Genomic DNA, 19,249 nt, shown 5'->3' on the forward strand with positions numbered 1-19,249 from the left:
ATATGACATTATTGACATCAAAATGATAAAATTATTACTGTTTTAATGTGGTTTTAATTTCTTGTTATTATTCTGATGGTTTCAGATAGAGGTAATCATGGGACAAAAAACTAAATTAATATTATTCATGCATTCATATGTCTATATTTATAGTTAGTACTATATGGTCTACTCATATGGATAAAGCAACTGATTTGTGGTAGGTAGTAGAATAAAAGAATTAAGAGGCAAGTGCATCTACTATTACAAATAGTTGGAGTAGCAAAGTAGAACAAGAAAGATATATTTATCTCATTGTCCTCACAATATTTTGATCTCTTCTTGTAGTCCTTTATATTGTGACAGCTTGTTCCTCTGATTTACTTGAATTTTAAGGCTATTCAATATGACGGCACTGATTAAAAACATCCTTTTATGGGTCAATATTATGTCCAGGCAACTGTTGCAAGTTAATTTTATAATGGTGTGATTATAGCACAATAAATTCTTCATAATATTTATATATCTATATTTTTAATACAAAGATTTGCCAACCAATATTATAAGTAAATTTCAAGCAAAAGATCTCTTCTTTATAGGTGTTTGTCAAGTGTTAAATTGTTCTGGGCTAGTTGCACAATCTTTGTCATTTCCTTGAATAAACTACACTGATCACTAAATTTAGAATCAATAAGTATAACCTTTCTGGTAGTGAAGTCCTGGTCCTAACTTTCTGATTTGATACCAAACAACAACAACAAAATCAATAACAACAAAAATCCCTTCAATTTCCACACACACTCACACAAATACACACACACACACATGCACATACATACACCCAAAATAAAATACATGATATAGCTTTTTCAACTATTTCTTTAATATTTCTTTATTGGCTAAGTTCATGTGCATATCAACCTTGGAAAACCTTTTGATTGCTTGTTTGAAATGCAACCATTTCAAAGTTTATACCCAGAGGTTAAATACTTTCAGTTATATTAAATAGAATGCTGTTAGGTCTCAGCATGTTCAGTCACAAATATCTTATGATCTTTATGCTTATTATTGTTTCTGTTAGGGAATTAGAATGCTTAGGTATATTTTTCTCTTGTTGATTCAGCTTAACCTTCAAGTTATTATGGATAATGTTGGTGGTAGTGGTGGTAGTAGTGGTATTGATAGTAGTAGTAGTAGTAGTAGTAGTAGTAGTAGTAGTAGTAGTAGTAGTAGTAGTAGTAGTGGTGGTGGTGGTGGTGGTGGTAGCAACAGCAGCAGTGGTAGCATTAACAGTAGTAATAATAGCCATTGTCATTTTCATGTATTCATAATTTTTAGACAATCAACATATTTGGAATCTTGGAACAAATGTTGGTTTCTAATTTCCTGACCTATGTTTTTCCTCCTTGCAATTCTAGATAGAATTGGAGTTGAATATTTTAAAGAAATCTTGCAGTCATATACTAATAGGAATTAGAATTAAATATATCTTGGAAGTCATCTGAATTAATTTTATAGATGGGGAGCTGAATTCTAGAAAGATTTAATGACAATCCTCAGGTATTACTTGTAGTAACTCATGGCTACTGAACTATATTTTAGTTAACCAGCATAGGAAGGTGAGCTACTCTTGTACATGGTGGTTGATAAAATTTTAAATTTATGTTAATGAATGGCAAGAAATATGATTCATTTTTTCCTGTTTTATATGTATTTTGTAATTAACCTCAAACACATTTTGGAAGTTTTTTTTAAATTTGATTTAAAAAACTTCTCTTTGTGTAATTGTTAATTTTTTTGAATAAAAACATTTTATTTAATCAATTAACTTAATCAATAATAATATATCTTTATTCTTTACTGAATTTAAAAGATGATTCTCTTCTTTCTCCTCTGGCTCTGTAAGCAGCACACACTGTGCTAATCATATCTATATCTTTATGATCATAAGTGACAGATGTCTGTAGCTTGCCATCATTTTAGCCTGACATTTTCAATTATTACAGCAGTATTGATGAAAGAGGATTAAGGAGTTCTCAGATGCCAAACCCCATTATTTCAACTTTATGTATAGCTGTCAGGTCCTAATAATTCCAAAGGGATATAGCTGTTATGAAAGGGTAGTGATAGAGAGGGAGACATGCAGAAGGTCTTAACAATCTGAAAACTATTATAGCCTTTCAAAATGTAAATGGCCATAAATTAAAGAATATCTAATTTTTAACTTTCACTTATCTTTTTTAAATGATCCTGTAGCTTTGAGATGAGACAGCAATCAACAGCAAAGATCATTCCCCTTTAGTAAAAGTGTAATGGGCTAATTCGTTGCCCTTGAGTCCGTAATGAAGCTATGACTCAGACTCTGTTATAGAGAATGAATATTAGGCTTTTGGTGGTGTTGACAGCCTTTATGATACCATATTCAGCTTTTTTTTTTCTTTTGGTCTGACATCTCCATGTTTGCAATTTGCAACCTAGTCTTTTCAAGTCAGTTTTGAAGGGAGATGATCCATAAAGAACTCACTGCTTGATGCCCTTGACACTCACATGAAAATGTACATGGAGACTCAGCACACTCCTGACCTTTTCAAAATTGTTGTGAGTTAATGCTAAATAAATCACTCCTTGAAAATTGTTCCATTTTTTCTATGCCCCACTACTCAAACCTAGTCTTGGAATTTTAAAAATGTAATGCTTTCTACATGGAAGTGGGCATTAAGGTATAAAATAAATTTTTCTTCTTTGTTACTAGACAGATAAATATATTAGAATGAACTTTTTGGAGTATTCAGTTTGGTTCTTTAGAGAAGTAGAAAAATATGGAAGTGAGTCATATAGTTTCATTACAGTAATATAATTTCTTATTTATTTCTTAATGCTGACCATTCTAATTTCTATTTTAATTTCATACAAAAAGTAAATAATTTCATAAAGATCTAGTAGTGACCATAGAGATCTATGTTCTTATCAGTACTGGCATGTGAACTCCTTCCACAAATACAACTGGTAATCTATAAATAAACATTTCCTAGCATCCACAAATGCAGATAGTAACCCATACATGTCATTTCATGGGATAATAGATTTTGAGGCTTGAGGGACCTTCAAAATCATCAAGTTCAAATCCCTCATTTTTCAGATAAGAAAAAAATAATCACATAGAGGTTGTGACTTTGAACCAAAGTCTTCTTGACTTGAAGTCTAGTGACCAATTTGGCATTGTACTTTGCTTTACTCCTGTTCAGTGGTTTCTTCTACATATTAAACAATCCTAATTTGTACTGCTCTATAACTTTTACCACCTTTTACTGCCCTCTGGGGAAAAGTTTTTGATAGGAAGTAGAAGAAAGCAAGCTGTGATTTAATGTGCATATTTTAGGAAGATACCAGAAAGCAATATGTAAAGTAGCTTTTCAAATAACCTCATAACATAAAATTGTATTGGCTGTTGGATGAACACAATTTATGTGGCTTTTTTTAAATTTCATTTAATTTTTTCTTTGTTATATCCTAACAAAAAAAAATTCAACATTTATTCTAAAAAAAAGTAGTTACAAAGTCTCTCCCTTCCTCCCCTCCGCCTTCTCCTCAAGAAGGCAACAAATTTGATATAGATTATACATGGGCAGTCATACAAGCATTTCCATACTAACATGTTGCAAAAGAAAGCATAGAACATGATAAAAACAAACAATATTTAAAAAATATATATTTTGATACATTCACACCCCACTTGTTTTTCTCTGGAGGTATTCTCTAATAGTATTTTTCATAGGAAGTAATAAGACATGATTATTTGGCAACTGGGTATATGCTAAATCAGTCATAATCTACAAATAGTTGCTTCTTAAGGCAACAATCAGCTTTATTAGATGTGAAGCCTAAGGAAAAACTGAATCTACTCTTTACCTCTTCCTTAGAGACTTTTGCAAGTTTTTGCATTTTTCTAATTTTCCTCTTCTTGTTAACAAAAATATTTTTTTGCATTCAGAGGTCATGGTCATGGAAACATGTATTTATATGAAACCTAAGAAGGGGACTTCCTGAAAATCTAACCTAATGTAAAATGGAGAGGGTAGTATGAATTATTTAGGTAGGATGGCTTGTGATGATGAGTTTGGAATACATCACTTATGATTCTTAAAATGAATACAATTAGAATCTCATCTTTTAGCAGAAAGAGATTTCCAGAGAATCATCATCTTTTAAAGCCATCCTCCTGGATGGCTGTAAGTTTAAGAATTCCTGAGTTTAAGTATTCAGGCCACCATCTAAGTTTTCATATTTGAAGAAGGAAGAATATAGTCCACATGGATCTTGCCCCAAATCCTACTAGATGTCTCAAACCATAGAGGATGCAAATTACTCACAAAGCAACCAAGGAACAGAATGTATTGGAGCAGCATCTTATACAGACTAGATTCTATTATAAACAGTATCAGCAAAGAAGTATCCGTGGCTATGAAACACTGTAAAATAAGAAACATGGATTGTCTCATTTCACATGGTCATTGTCATACTTATTACATATATCTTGGATCCTTTCTCTTTTGAATTCTGAACATGTGTTCTCTCTGTGTTCCTCAATATCGTCCCTCTATCACTGCCAACTCCCAATACTGATGGTTTTTTTGTAGGGAAATATATTTTGAAAAAAAAATTATCTTCCAGCTGATTATGGAAGAGATTAACACATTGGTGGGCTTGAAGTAGTTGGCCTCTAGGAGACCTAACTTTTGAGTGAATGTTAGATTTAATATTCACTGAACATTTTATGATCAGGGAAATGCTAAAGTGAACTTAAACCATTTTGTGAGAAGTAGTTGTTAAATTTACATTGTGAGTAATTTACACCATTGAAACTGGCAAATATCACAAATCAGATATTGACTTATTGGGTTTGTTTTGGTTTTTTTTTTTTGCTTGGACTTAGTGATAGAAACAATGTTAATAATGTCAATTCAAGTTAAAAGTGTGTCACACATTACTTTTTTTCTCCAAGAAAAAGCGTTGCTAAACATTTTACCAGCTTATTATCAGTTTAAAATTTTCATCCTTGAACTTTTTTTATGTGAATTCCGTGGTTTCTTTTTTTATATTATTTTCCTGTCTGACTCTTCCTTAATGTGATTCTTTTTCACCCAATATTATCTTGATTCCATTCAGACTACATGAATTCTTTATTCTTTAGCATGAACATTATCATTCTCTAGTGGTTCAGGCTAAATTGTTCCCTTGCTAAAGAATATTCAGTTTTGTAAATGAAAGAGAAGATAATTATAAATAGCCCATGGCACATTTCTTCCCTATATACTGTGTGTTTTAAAATGGAGCTGAACCCTGGGAGACTACATCTCCCAGGGCTCTCTACTTCAACTTCCTTTGTGGGAGGTGTCTAAAAAAGTATAAAAGAAAAGAGAAGGATGGGATTTCGCACCCTTTCCAGAGAAGTGCTTTTTCCCTGAAGAGTGCCCTTTTCCCCCATGGAGCCCTTTCTCCATAGAGAGCCTTTTGGTACCTGCATAGCTGCATGAGATCAAATTTTCTCTAGCTTTCCCAAACTTTTCTTTTCCTAGCCCAAATAAACCTATCTAACTACCCCTGGTGTCTGGCTTGATTTAATTTAATTTCCTAGCCTAGTTATAGTTAAGGAGAATCTGGTGATTTCCCTACCAGAGATGGGGAGAGCCCCAGATACCTTCCTTTCCCTAACTTTTCCCTCCTTTTTCCAACCCACAAAACTATTTAGTCAAAGTAACCCCTTTTCATGCTCAACAGTGTGGCTTTCTAGTAAGTAGAGTTCTTTACAAAGAGATGGAAAGAGTGAAAGTAAATAAATGTAAGGATAGAGTACAGAAAATGTCTAGTTTATCACACTAAATGTTGCACCAGTGTCTGGCTCAGCCCTGGCTGTTAACACTCAGCCAGAGGACCAGGTGGAGTCTTATGTAAATGTTCCCGCAACCCAACCTCCTCCAGGAGAAGAAGGCCTCTCCAGAAGCCAGGAAGGGAAGACCAGCTACTCACTCACCCAAGACAAAACCCAAAGGAGAAGATCCATCAGCAGTCCAAGAAGTCAAGGTCCCAAGTTGAAGCCAAGGTCCAAGTCCAGAGCCACCTCCAAGAGTCATCACCAGCTGAAGTTATAAGCCAAAAATTCAAGCCAATGACTCAAGCTGAAGACCTTCAGGACAGGAAGTTCCAAACTTTTTATAGTCCTTTTTCCATGTCACTTCCCATTCCTTTCCCTCTTCACAGGGGCCAATCACAACTTCCAAATTGCCTAGCACTTCCCAGGGTGGGGGTTGGGGGGGCAGTGTCTTTTGGATCCACCTCTCAGCCTCTGAGTGTGTAACTTATATCAAAGGATTCATAAGTTTCTGACTAATTGAGTTAAAAGGATGGAACTTTCCAAGTAAGTGATTTTAGAACTCCCTTACTTAGTGTTAAGTAGGGGTGTTTAAGTTTTTGGTTGATTAATTCAAAATAGACAAAGAGAATAAAGAATTCCCTTTCACAATACCAAACTGGAACTTCTGATTCATAATGATGATCTTACTAAGATTAGAGAAAGAAATTCTATTAGCATTGGTATAGAGCATCCTTATTTTCCTCAGCTTCAGTATTTTAATTTTATTTTGTGTCTACAATTAAGTTTTTGTGGGAGTAATTCCGATTTTACTTCTCATATTTCTCCCTCAAGTCTAAAAGACTAATCTTTTTCAGCAGAAAATTTATATAGTGTTAAAAGGTAATTACCCTCTGTTTTATTTGATGTAATCAGTCAGGAACTTGAAGATCCTTTAACATTGATGTGCCAGTACAGACAAACCCTCAGAGACAGAAAATTGATCCCACGGGTCCTGACCCCCTGGGTGGTACCAGGCAAATTAAGGAATTATGATTGGTTCTTGAGAAGTGATACGGGAGAGCTAGTGGGTGAAGAAAACAGCTTATAAAGGAGTGACCATTTCTTGCATTGGTGAAACTCTTGATAGAGTCACTACTGCGATGGTGACTTGCTGAAGAGACTCTTGTGAACTTCTGAATAGAGATTGGACATGAAGGAGTCTTTGTCGGTGATGAGCCTCATTCCATCGTAACAGCAATTAGGGTATTTACCTAAACTGCTCTTTATCTCTTTCCTACATTTCCTTCTTTTTAATATCACTACATTGATGTAATAAAGCTACTAAAGCTATTAACGACCTCATATTTTAATTTTAATTATTACAATTTGGTGACCTTTTAACTGTTACAATAGATATCTTGTTGGAAACTTACCTTTTAATATTTTAAGCATCTATGATTTTACTAGATGAATGTTTTTCCCTTATTAAAAATATTAAATGCTCTTTCACTGACTAGATGATATGGAATGTCTATCATGACTTCCAACCCTACACAATCCCCAACAACAACAACCACCTCAAAACAAACCAAAAATTACTATTGTCTCTGAACTTAGCCTGGCTTGATATTACAAGATAAATATAGAATCCATTGATATGTTTAAATCATTTCCAACCTGATTGAAAGATTTAGATAAATAGGTAGACAGAGAGAAAGAAAGATAGGGGGAGATGATAGATAGATGAAGATAAATAGGTGATTGGAAATAAGCCTATCTCCTTTCATCCATTTATCTATTATCTCCATCTATCTTTATTTACCTACCTACCTACCTATCAATTCAGCTACCTATCTGTAGATATACACTAGAAGCTTGTCCACTTTACTTTCCTCTGAGAGAGGGAGTAGTGGGTTAAACTTATATATATATATATATATATATATATATATATATATATGCTCCCTTAAATTTTTTCAGTTGAGATGTCATTTGAAAATCCAAGCTAAATTTATGATTGCTGTTCATTAGTGGGGAAAGGAAAATCTATCTAATCTTGACCTCTTTCCCCCTAAGTAAACACACAGATATATAAACACAAATATATATATACAGAAATGAGAAAATATATACATAATAGAGTGTATTTCTGACAATACAGAGTAAAAGAGTTCTCCCACTGAGAGTGAAGTAAGAAATACATTAAATCCTTAATGTAGCAAAGTGGGAATACAGAAATGATAGCAATTATCAGTTCATTTCATGTCCCCTCATTTCCAGTTTCTTACTTTCCCTTTAGTGACCTGAAGTATGTTTTGCCATCTTCCATCTTTTCTCTGAAACTAGAAACAAGAAACCCCTAAGTTATAGCAGATCCCAAAGTAATTAAAGAGATTGAATGAGCTTGAAGAAGATCAAAAGACTTAACGATTCTTAAAGAGTCTGGAATTCTCCTCCCCCCCCCCCTCATAAAATCTATCCTTTCCCTTCTTCAGGGATATTTAAGTAAAAGACACTGATCTTTATCAGTGATGAAAGAGTCCAATATCTAAAGATTTTGGTTACATATATTAATGCATGTACATATGTATATAATCACATATACATGCACACACACACACACACACACACACACACACACACAAATGTGTTTACTTAAATGTGTAAACTCAATGTGAGCCATAATGGAGTGGAAAGCAGGAAAGCTAAGGCAATTTTAGATATTACTCAAAGAGACATAGGATCAAGAAATAAGGTGGAAAGGGTGTTACTCTACTCTACCTTGGTTGGATAATAACCACAGTGTGTAGATTGGGTTACTATCTTTTCAGAAAGATGAGCATAAACTAAAAAGCATTCAGAAGACACCAAAGAAAGTTTTGAATACCTTCAGTTTCATACCATATAAGGATAGGTTTAATGAATTGTAATTACAGAGTCTGGAAAAGATAAGTGCTAAGTGCAATGTGATAATTATCTACCTTTTTAGGTTTAACAAGATGGTAGAATTGATAGCTAATAATGTTGTCTAATTTGTCATAATGTATCTGGAACTAGGTAAGTCCTACATTCACCCTGACCATTGTGTGCTCCACCAATAAAACCAATTTGCAAGGAAGAACTAAGGTCTCTGATTCTCCTTAAGATTGTCTCTCCTCTAGCCTGCTGTCTCTGGAAGACTGTTCTCTCGTTCATTCTTTTTTTTTTTTTAACTTCCATCTTGGAATTAATCATGTATATTGGTTCTAAGGTAGAAGGGCAGTAAGGGTTAGGCAATAAAAGTTAAATTAATTGTTCATGGTCACAGAGTTATGGCATGTTTGAGGTTCCAGAAGCAAATTTCTCTCTCCATTATGTCACCTGTTTTAACATCATCTCTTAGTTACCTGGGGGTCAAAGACCACTGAGTAAATTCAATTATAGATAAGCGTTCAAAGAAAGGAAGTTAAAGAACCAAGGAACCAACGAGACAGGAAATTGATTCCACCGCCACTACCCTGCTGGGCAACCCAGTCAAATGAAGAAACTATGATTGATTCCTGAGATATGATGTGGGAGAGCTAGTGGGGGGAGAAAAGAGCTTATAAAGTCAGATTAGGAGCCAGTCTGGGTCTTCTGGCTGGAGCAGGGAGAGAAGTAACCCTTGTCAGAGTTTAGCTATAGGCCCATCATGGTAACCAATAGATTAGAAAGCTAAGAATCTCTATCTCTTTCATGATGTTATATTTAAAATTCCTATATCTACAAGTTATTATTTTTCATAAAGTTTATTAATAGAAAAGGTAGATAAGCATGGAGTTAAAGTTTCTGCTTTACTCTAAGTTCTCAGACCATGTGTCACCTAATCTCCATGAATATTTCTCTCTCCCTCACCTCTCCCTTCCAGCCAGCTGTCTGTGCCAAAAAAAGACCCCCAAAAGACCCAGGTGGGCCCCACCTACTTTCTTTTATTGACGTTCAGTAGCTCTCTGAATGCTCTGTTCCACAGAAAACATATATTACTTATTAGGAAAATGACTGTCTGACTAGGTTGCTCTTAAGGCTCTTTTACCCTCTACATCTATAACCCAAGGATCTACAGAGATGCTATACACTCACAGCTTCTACCAGACTTCCCCTAGACCAGTGAAAACAAACTTTTTAGAGATCTTGTGCTGTCCTCTACTCCCCCCAGAAACTGAGTGACATCCCCATCCCATGACCACTACCTTACCCCAGACAAGGGAGGGAGAAAGGGAGCAGAGTGGTTTCTCTGTTCAGGGGAGAGAGTGTTTCCACTGGACTTATGTAGGTTAAAAATTAATATCCAAAATACATCAAGTATTATATTTAATAAGATTTATTAATAACTTGAAGAAAAAAGGAAAAATAAAAGGCTAGAGTAAAAAAGAAGAGCTCACTAAGCCACACACATGGGAAAAAGAGTGAGGGGAAGGAGCCATGAAATTATATACACACATGTAACAAATGCAAACATGAAGACAAAGGGAAAGGGATGCTGGGAGATGAAGTCCAAGGGTACAAAATTTTCTAATTACACAGACTGTTGGGAAGAAGAACAGGGAGGCATGGTGGAGAGGGGGAAGGGAACAGCTCCATCTGATTCCTCTACCTTTCTAGTAACTAACACTGGCAAGTGATGGCATGTGTGCCCACAAGGGACATCTTTGTGTGTCATTTTGGACACCCGTGCCATAGGTTTGTCCTAGATAATACACAGACTTCTACAAAAGAAGCAGTTTTATGTCAGACACAGTGTAATTTGTTTAGTTCTTCCACGTCTCCTCATTCTTCAATAAAGGAAATAACTTGGGAAAATTAAACACACTTTTTCATTGATGTTCTATTCATTCCATTTAATTGGACTTGTCATAGATTTAGCATTTGAAGGAGAGAATAAGTCCAGTACTATCTTTTTTTTTTTTTAAAGGAAGCACAGTAGGCTCAGATAGATTAAATGTCATGCCCAATGTCACAGAGTTATTACGTTAATAAGGCAGAAATGTAAGCCAGGACTTCTTGACTCCATTTCCTATGTTCTATTTGTTACGATAGGAGATGAATTCCTCAATAATTGTGAATCTAGAATGTGGAGTCTCAACATGGAATAGAGAAAGAAATTGGATGAAAATAGGAGATCTTAACCTGGTACCTTTCTTTCCCATGTTCTGTCACTGGTTAGAGAGATGAACTCCAACTAAGAGAATGGTTTGTTGGCCAGGAAATCCTACTCCCTGTCTTTGTTGTTTACCACTGTCAGTCATTCCATGTGACTCATCTAGTCCTTTGTTGTTAGGTCTATCAAAGTCCTTTTACACATCTCTCCTCCCGTCCTCTCTCAGAATCAAGTCCTTATTATTACTCTTGAGAAAAAGCACAGTATCACTCATGTATTATTGTAAAATAATTAAAACCTTTTAAATGAGGGGAATTTCAAAGGTCCAACTGATGTTTCATTGTTATTTCTTCTACCCCTTTTTTGATAGATGGGTAAGAGGATTAGTGCCACCACTGACAATAAATCCACTTTTAAGATCTGAAGCTGAGTCCAGGATGAGGATAAATTCATGTTGGCAGGAAAAGAGCTAATTTCTTAAAAACCTCAAAGAGTTCATAGATTGGATCCTTACTTTCAAGGATGATTTAGCTGCTACTAAGGAAGCCAACAAACCTAGGCTAGGGAAAGAAGTGCATATAGCTGAACATTATGATGTAAGGAGATTTGTGGAGCCATGGAAAACCAACATAAACATTAGTCTGAAGAAAATCATACTCCTTCTCTCTTTTTCCTCAAAATTTTCTTTTCTTCTCCTCTACCTCCTTTCTTCTTGTTCTTGTTCTTGTTTTTTATTATTCTCCTCTTCTTCGGTGGGATTTATTGAGAGAGAAAAGTTAAATATGAAGTGTGGTGAAGCTTTCCAAGAAAGAAGCCTCCTGACTTCTTAAAGATGCCTTCCATGGTATTCTATTAGCTGTTTTGACTTTGATGGCCCTCACCATGCATTTCTCCTTTACAACTAATGGGTTGGTCATACAGATCTCCTATTTTAGGAGCTCATCTCATAAAAATATGTTTGAACTGAACCTCATCATCCATCGCTCAGAGTGACCTAATGAAGTAAACTTCTAGTCCTCAAGATAGTCTTCTTCATCATTCTTGAAACGCTTCATTGTCTCATTGCCATACAAGAAAGAAGAGAAGTGGTGTGAAGATGGGATTAACTCTCCCCTCTCTCACTTTTGGATTTAATCACCAGAAGCATATATACCCACTTATCCTTAAGTATGGGGAGGTCTGTGACCCATGTGTGCAATAGTGGGTGACGAATCAGAAATGACTGACTGCCCCTGGGCAGTCCTAAGCAAAGTTAAAGTTAAAATTGGTCCACATAAAGTCTAAGGAACGCACAGGAAGTAACATTAAGAAGTGCCTTTAAAAGCAACGGCAATATCCTGTGAAGTCAGTTCTTTGGAGTTCAAGTTGGAGGCTGGTGAAGGATCTGCTTTGTGGACCTGAGACTCTGAAATTTAGTGAGACTGTTTTTGCATCTCTCCCTTTGAACTAACACATGGGTGAGTGAAAAGGATGACTCTTTTTCCTGGCTTTTCTGGAGGTACTAGCCTCCAAAAAGACCCCTCATCTTGGAAGAGGCCTCATGACTGGAACCCTTTTTTAATTTATCCTCTTAGCTTCTCTTTGCTGTGGCCTCTGAAGCCCTGCCTGGTTCGACTAGGCCAGAGTAATTATCTACTCTCTCTCTTTCTCTCTCTCTCTCTCTCTCTCTCTCTCTCTCTCTCTCTCTCTCTCTCTCTCTCAATCTCTCTCTCTGTCTAATTTCCTTACTTTCACTCTTTCCCCTTTTGTAAACAAACTACCATAAAAGGTCATCCTGACTTGAGTAATATATTTTCAACAACCACATTTATATCCATTTAGTACAACCTTTCATTTTTAACTCTTACAATGGGGAATATGGAGTTCCAAATTTATACTAGCAACATTATTAGTAGCCACCATTGCCAAAGTCCCTATCTCACCACTGTAGAGATTTTCCCTCAGATTTGCCAATAACTATGGCAGTCTTTCAAATACGTTACTCCTGTAACTAACCACTAGCCAAGTCTGGATGTGAATTTTATGCCAGGTGAGCTCCAATCTCACCTTGTGATGTGTTCTGAGGAGCTGCTCATGAGGAGGAGTGCCTGGACCTTTCAAACAGCAATCATGACCCCACTGTTATCAAACAATCTCAAGGTCTCTTCCAAATCTGAAATTCTGTGAATTTGTAATTGGTAGCACCTTCCCAACCCTTCAATTTCTTGTAAATAAATCAATCATGAATCAAACAAGTATTTATTATGTGTTTGCTGTGTCCCTGAGTCACCTTCAGATGGTGATGAGGCATCTGACTGTCCTGAATACAACTGAAATGCTCATTTTACAAAGATAGTTATTGCCTCCACCTTTATTATGCTCACCCTGTCATTTGTAGGCCCCATTTATCATTCTTCTTGTCCTTGGTGAAATCTAATTTTATTTTTAACTCCTTTCTTTTTGGCATGAAAATGAAACATAAAGGCATTTTCTATATGTACTCATTATATTTTCTCCCTGCTCTTCTCATTCCTCTCATAATTTGCTGTGACTATTTTTTTAGGTCATTACTATCTCTTGTTTTACTACAATCCTGCCTGCTCTCTCCTTTCAGATTTCTTTTTCTAATCAGTCTGTTCTGAAGAGTGAGAGAAGAGTTTCCTCTGGTTCCCACTTCATTAACTATATCATTTCCTTGTTAAAAAGTTTCTGCTATATCAAATTTGAAATTCCAATTTGAGAATTCATCTTTTATTGAAATATCTCATGGTGCCTCATCCTTCAAAGATTTTCTGATACAAAGCAATAATATTTATTACTATATTCTAGGCAGTGAACTAAGCCCTGGGGAGAGGAACTAGACCTATGATTTTGTTGATATAGTTCTTAAATGCAGAAACTTCTGCCACTGATGCAGGTCAGCATATTCTCTGGAGCTTATTATATCAGAAAGTTGCCTAGAGTGCTGGAATTTTAGACTTGTTTAGCATCTCATGGCCATTATGCATCAGCTAGAATTTGAGCCCAGATTTTCTTGAATACTTTGAAGAAAGCTCTCTATCCACTAGACCATAGCTACTTATGAGGGTTCAAAAATGAAAGTGAAATATTCCCTGCCCTCAATGTGCTTACATTTTTTCAAGTAATAAAAATATGTAGATAGGTTTACACATACTCAATATAAAGTGTATTCCCACTAAGTTCATTAGCCTCCAAGTTTCTTGTATGCTCCATTTGTCATTCTCCTTATTCATCAAAACATAGATATGTAAGATAATAGATACTATTGTTTTATGAGCAAAAATATTCATGACCCAGAAAAAGGAAAGTGGAATCAAATTATGAGAGAAATGAGAGGAAAGCATGAAGAGGAATATAATAAAGAAACTTTTTTAATTTTATAGATCAGAGAAAAAAGTTAAAAAATACATGGTTATGTATTAATATATGTAGATATTTACTATGTAACAGGCATACACAAATAAAAAGTAAAGGTGGCATCATCATCACTCTCATATCCTCATTGGCATCAACATATTATTTTTTTCTGATCCTTTTTCCACTCAGCTCAATTTTCTCCATGTTTCTCAATTCCTTCCTTTCTCTTGGAGGATAGTCCTACTCCAATATCTGTCCATTTTTATGTCTTAGCACTTCAGGTCCTAACTGTAACCTATCTCAAGTACTCTATCAAGTATTTATTAACTCTCTCCCTTGTGCCATGCACTGTAATAGGAGCTGGGAACACAAGGATAAAAATCAAATCAACTCTACTGTCAATGTATTTATTTTCTAAAGGATAAGACAATTAGTAATCTAACAAATGTATATTTACATGAATGTATATGCATGTGTACATATGTAGCATATGCATGTATATATTGATATGTGTATTACATGATGTAGGTAATAGGCACAGGGGCATCTAAATACTACAACATAGTACTTGTTCTGGAATTGGGAAAATTTTAATTCAAAGCTAATTCTAGAAAGTCACTTGCTATACAATGTCAGACAAATTTCTACCCTCTTTTAGCCTCAGTTTCCTCAACTGGGCTATTATTTAGCACCAATCACAAAGGATTGATGTGAAGGTCAAACTTTGTAATATTTGTAAAGCAGTTAGCAAAGTGTCTGCCATAAAATAAGAGCTACAAAATGTTTATTCCCTTCATATAATATACAGTGAGTAAATGCATATTCTCTCTCTCTCTCTGACACACACAGATATAGGCACATAAAGTAGTTTAAAGGAGAACATTAGCAGTTGAGGGAATCTTAATGCAGGACTTAATGCAGATGATGGGGCATGACGAATCTTAAATGGAAAGAAGAATGAGATGGAGGAAGGGAGAGTGCATCCCAGCATGTGGGAAAATTGGCACAAAAGCATGGAGAAAGAAAATAGAATGCTTTGGCCAGCTTGGCTGGATCATAGAGTATACAAATGTCTAATAAGGCTATAAAGTTAGTTTGGGGCCATTTGTGTTGGACACTAAAAGCTAAAAGCAGGATTTTACATATTTTCCTAAAGGCACTAGGAAACCATTGGATTTGGTTGAGTAGAGGAGTCACATGGTCAACTTTGCGCTTAAAGAAAATTACTTTGGCAGCAATGTATGTAATGAACTAGAGTGGAAAGAGACTTCTTCAGTACGGGAAATGAATTAGGAGGCTGTTGTAATAATTTAGGTGATAAGGGCTTAAACTAAGGTGGTAACAAAGTGAGAAAAGAAAAAGGATCAGATGAAAGAAATACTATAAAAGTTAAAATGGCAACTTACCCACTCTAGCCTAAAGTTAGACTTTTACCATATTTTCTCTATATATGACTCCCCTAATGCTTTATAGCTTCTAGTTGTTATGTTATAAAGGAAGGACCTGTCTCCTGGGCATAATGACCATAGCTCATTTATATAACACTTTATTATTAGAAACTACTACCCATACTCCTTCTTCCCATCAAGGCCTCAGAGCAGCTCTGTTAAGTGGCAGTACAAGTAATATTATTTCCCTTTATAAAAGAGGAATTAAAAGCCTTGATTAGTTAAATGACTTTCAGGAAAATTATATAGCTAAGAAATGATAAATTCAGAACTCAAGCATGCATCATTGAAGATGAAGTTCCATTTTTTCTCTTAAATTATACTTTTTTTTAACTTTCTTTTTCTTCCTATCCTAACTATTGCTACCTTCCTAAATATATTTCACCTATTTTATTTTGTCTAATGAATTCCATTCAACCCCATCTCTTCTCAGACAGCTCTATAAATCCTTGAAAATGATTCTGAAAAGGAAAAACAAAAGATATCAGTATTGGCATGAGCACATCCTGTGAAATTTACAAAGCTCTAGCCCCCTACTCAGAGACAGGTATTTCAATGTTTAGTGATTTTCACATATGGTCATTGAAAGTCACTATGAATTATCATGACTCAATGACTCTAAATTCATTTTTACATGGAGGATTAGAAAGAGCATGAGACGTGAAGTCAAGAAGCTTGTATTCAAATCCCAGTCCTGACTCATCATCAGCATCATCAGCATCCCTGACATTTATACAACCCTTTATGGATACCATCTAATTTCATCTACCCACTAACTCTGGAATGTGGGTATTCTAGTTATCACTATTTTATAGAAAGGAAACTGAGGAATAAAGAGATTAAATGGCTTGCCCCGGGTCACAGATACTAGTTCTTATCTGAAACCAAATTAAAGTTCCAGTCTTCCTCATTTCAGGTGTTGCATAACTTCATCACCAAGATTTAATTTCTCCACCTATGAAATGGAGATAATACTTGTACTATCTCTTTCACATTTTGCTGTGAGGGAAGTTTTTAAAAAATAAGTAAGCTTACTTATAGATTATAGATTATAAAGGAAATAGGCTCTATTATATGTAATATTAATTATGAAAAAGGACAATTATAATTTCTCAACCACTATAATTCTAAATTTGATAAAGCCTACTGTTAGATATCTATAGTTTCTTTTATCTAAATGTATTTTCCAGAATTTTTGAGGAATACAAAGGTAGCATATTTCTTTATATAACATAAATATAACATGATTGATTCATGGACTTTTAAAATTATAAGCATCAGTATTATAGTAAATGTCTCACAACTAGTTCTTAGAGAGGAGAGAGAAGAATATACATGGCTTATTATTTTAAGCTTAAAGTATATTATTTACATTTTATATATCATATTATATATTACATTATATAAATTATCTCTGTGATTTCCTTTGGGCTAGATCAAAGGTTTAGCAAACTACTCCTCTCCCTCTGATTTTATATGGCCCTTGAACTAAGAATGTTTTTTTTATTTTATATTTCAAATATGACTATAATTAAAAATACAAAAGCTATTATATCAAAAGAGATTGCTGCTAGATTTGGCACTTGTGCTATAGATTGCTGACCCTTGGAACATACAATCAACAAAACAATAATTCAAGACATGATATGTGCCATTTCCCAATTTTCTAGTCTGTAAATGCTCACAATGAAAATTTAACATTCAGTTTCAGCATATTCCTGGTAAGGGCACTTAACCAATATTTATGGATGATAGATGTATTTATTGTTGTTGAACTTCTTGCTGCTGCTTTTGCTGTTGTTGTTTTCATTAGACTAGACTAGACTTAAAACTTGGAGGCTTCATAGAGATAATATTGTTCAACACTTTAATTTTACAAATGGGTTCACTGAAGCCTAGAATGGTTAAGTGGCTTACTCTAAATTACCCAGTTACTAAACCATACTTCAGAAAACAGAACCCATATTGCTATTTTAATAATTTGATATTCTTTCTATAATACTATCCTACCCTTTTATCAGTAAGGAAAAAAAAAAACTTGCATCCATCTAAGAAACTTATTTGGGATGTCAGCATCTGACATAAATGTCTCCTAAAGAATATACATAAAATCTATTTAATTTAAAAATTATTATTTTTGAAAGATAACCAACCTAGTGAGAGGTAGCATGTAGTATATAAAGACTGATGAATTGGAAGCCAAAGCACCTGAGTTCAAATGCTAGGTCTGGCACCACTTGTGTCTTAATGGCCAAGTCACTTATTCCATCCAAACTTCTTTTTCCTAATATGTAAAAAATGAAAAGGTTGAAGACTTCCGGGTAATCATGGCTGCAATCTAGACGCCACATGGTTCCTCTCCCTGGCACCCAATGAAATAGACTACATCAAAGGAGCATAAAAATCACCTTTGGAGGAACAGAAGGGCTCCCCAGTACTCCCCAGTACCCCACAGAGACAAAGGTACATGGGGTTTGAACATTTCCATACTATAATAAGAAGAAGGAAAAGCTTGCACAGAAATGTGAACTGAGCCGCCCTTCCCCACACCCACCTCCCCCACCAAACCAGAGTGAGTTACCGGAGCTCTCACCGGGACAGTGAGTGAGTGGGAAAAGTCTCTGTCTGGGGGGGGGGGGTCACTCCAGGGTCCTTGGGATCTGGGGACTGTCAGGAAAAAACGTCTCAGGGTGGTTTCACTGGAGAACCCGGCGCTGAGCACAGGGGTCAGTGGAGCTGTACTTGGGGTGGCTGCGCTGAACATCTCCGTGGAGCTAAACACCAGGGGAGGACCACACACTGATTATCTGGGTGGAGCTGAACACCTGGGCAGTGTGGCTGTGATCAGGGACCCAGCTCTCTAAGAAACCGCGGAGGCTGGGAAGAACTAGTCTGAGGCAACTTAAATTCACAGAAAACCCGCCCATATCACCCAAACCCCAGACCAAAAAGGAAAGGGGAATAAAACCACCAAAGGGATGGCTCACATGGCCCAAAATCAAGCCCCCAGGAAGAAAGGGAAAAAGGTGACTATTGAAAACTTTTATGGTGGAATTACCCAAGGAAAAGAGGAGAATGAGGAAGAAATAAAAAAAAAAATCAGAACATGCCTCCCAAAATGGTAACTATCAACTAGCTCTGGAAGATCTCAAACTGGAACTTATCCAAAAGATGGAAACCTGGAAAGATAAATGGGAGAAAGAGATCAGCAGATAAGACTGCTCAATTGGAAAAAGAGCTCGAAGCATCCAATAGAAGAGCAGACAAAGCTGAAAATCAAAACCAGTCCCTAATGACTGTAAAGATTAAAATTTAGGGGAGATGGGGAGACTGAGGCAGGTAGAAATTAGTTTCTCTCTGCAAGGAGTATTATATTTTTAGAGGTTTATTGAAGATTAAGGGTTAAAGAAAATACAGGATAAGAAACACGTGTCCAGGCCATAGAGTGGCCTAGACACAACCTCACCTACATTATGAAAAAAAGCCACACCTGCCACA

Source organism: Monodelphis domestica, chromosome 2 (genome assembly GCF_027887165.1).
Source record: "Monodelphis domestica isolate mMonDom1 chromosome 2, mMonDom1.pri, whole genome shotgun sequence".
Classification (NCBI taxonomy): domain Eukaryota; kingdom Metazoa; phylum Chordata; class Mammalia; order Didelphimorphia; family Didelphidae; genus Monodelphis; species Monodelphis domestica.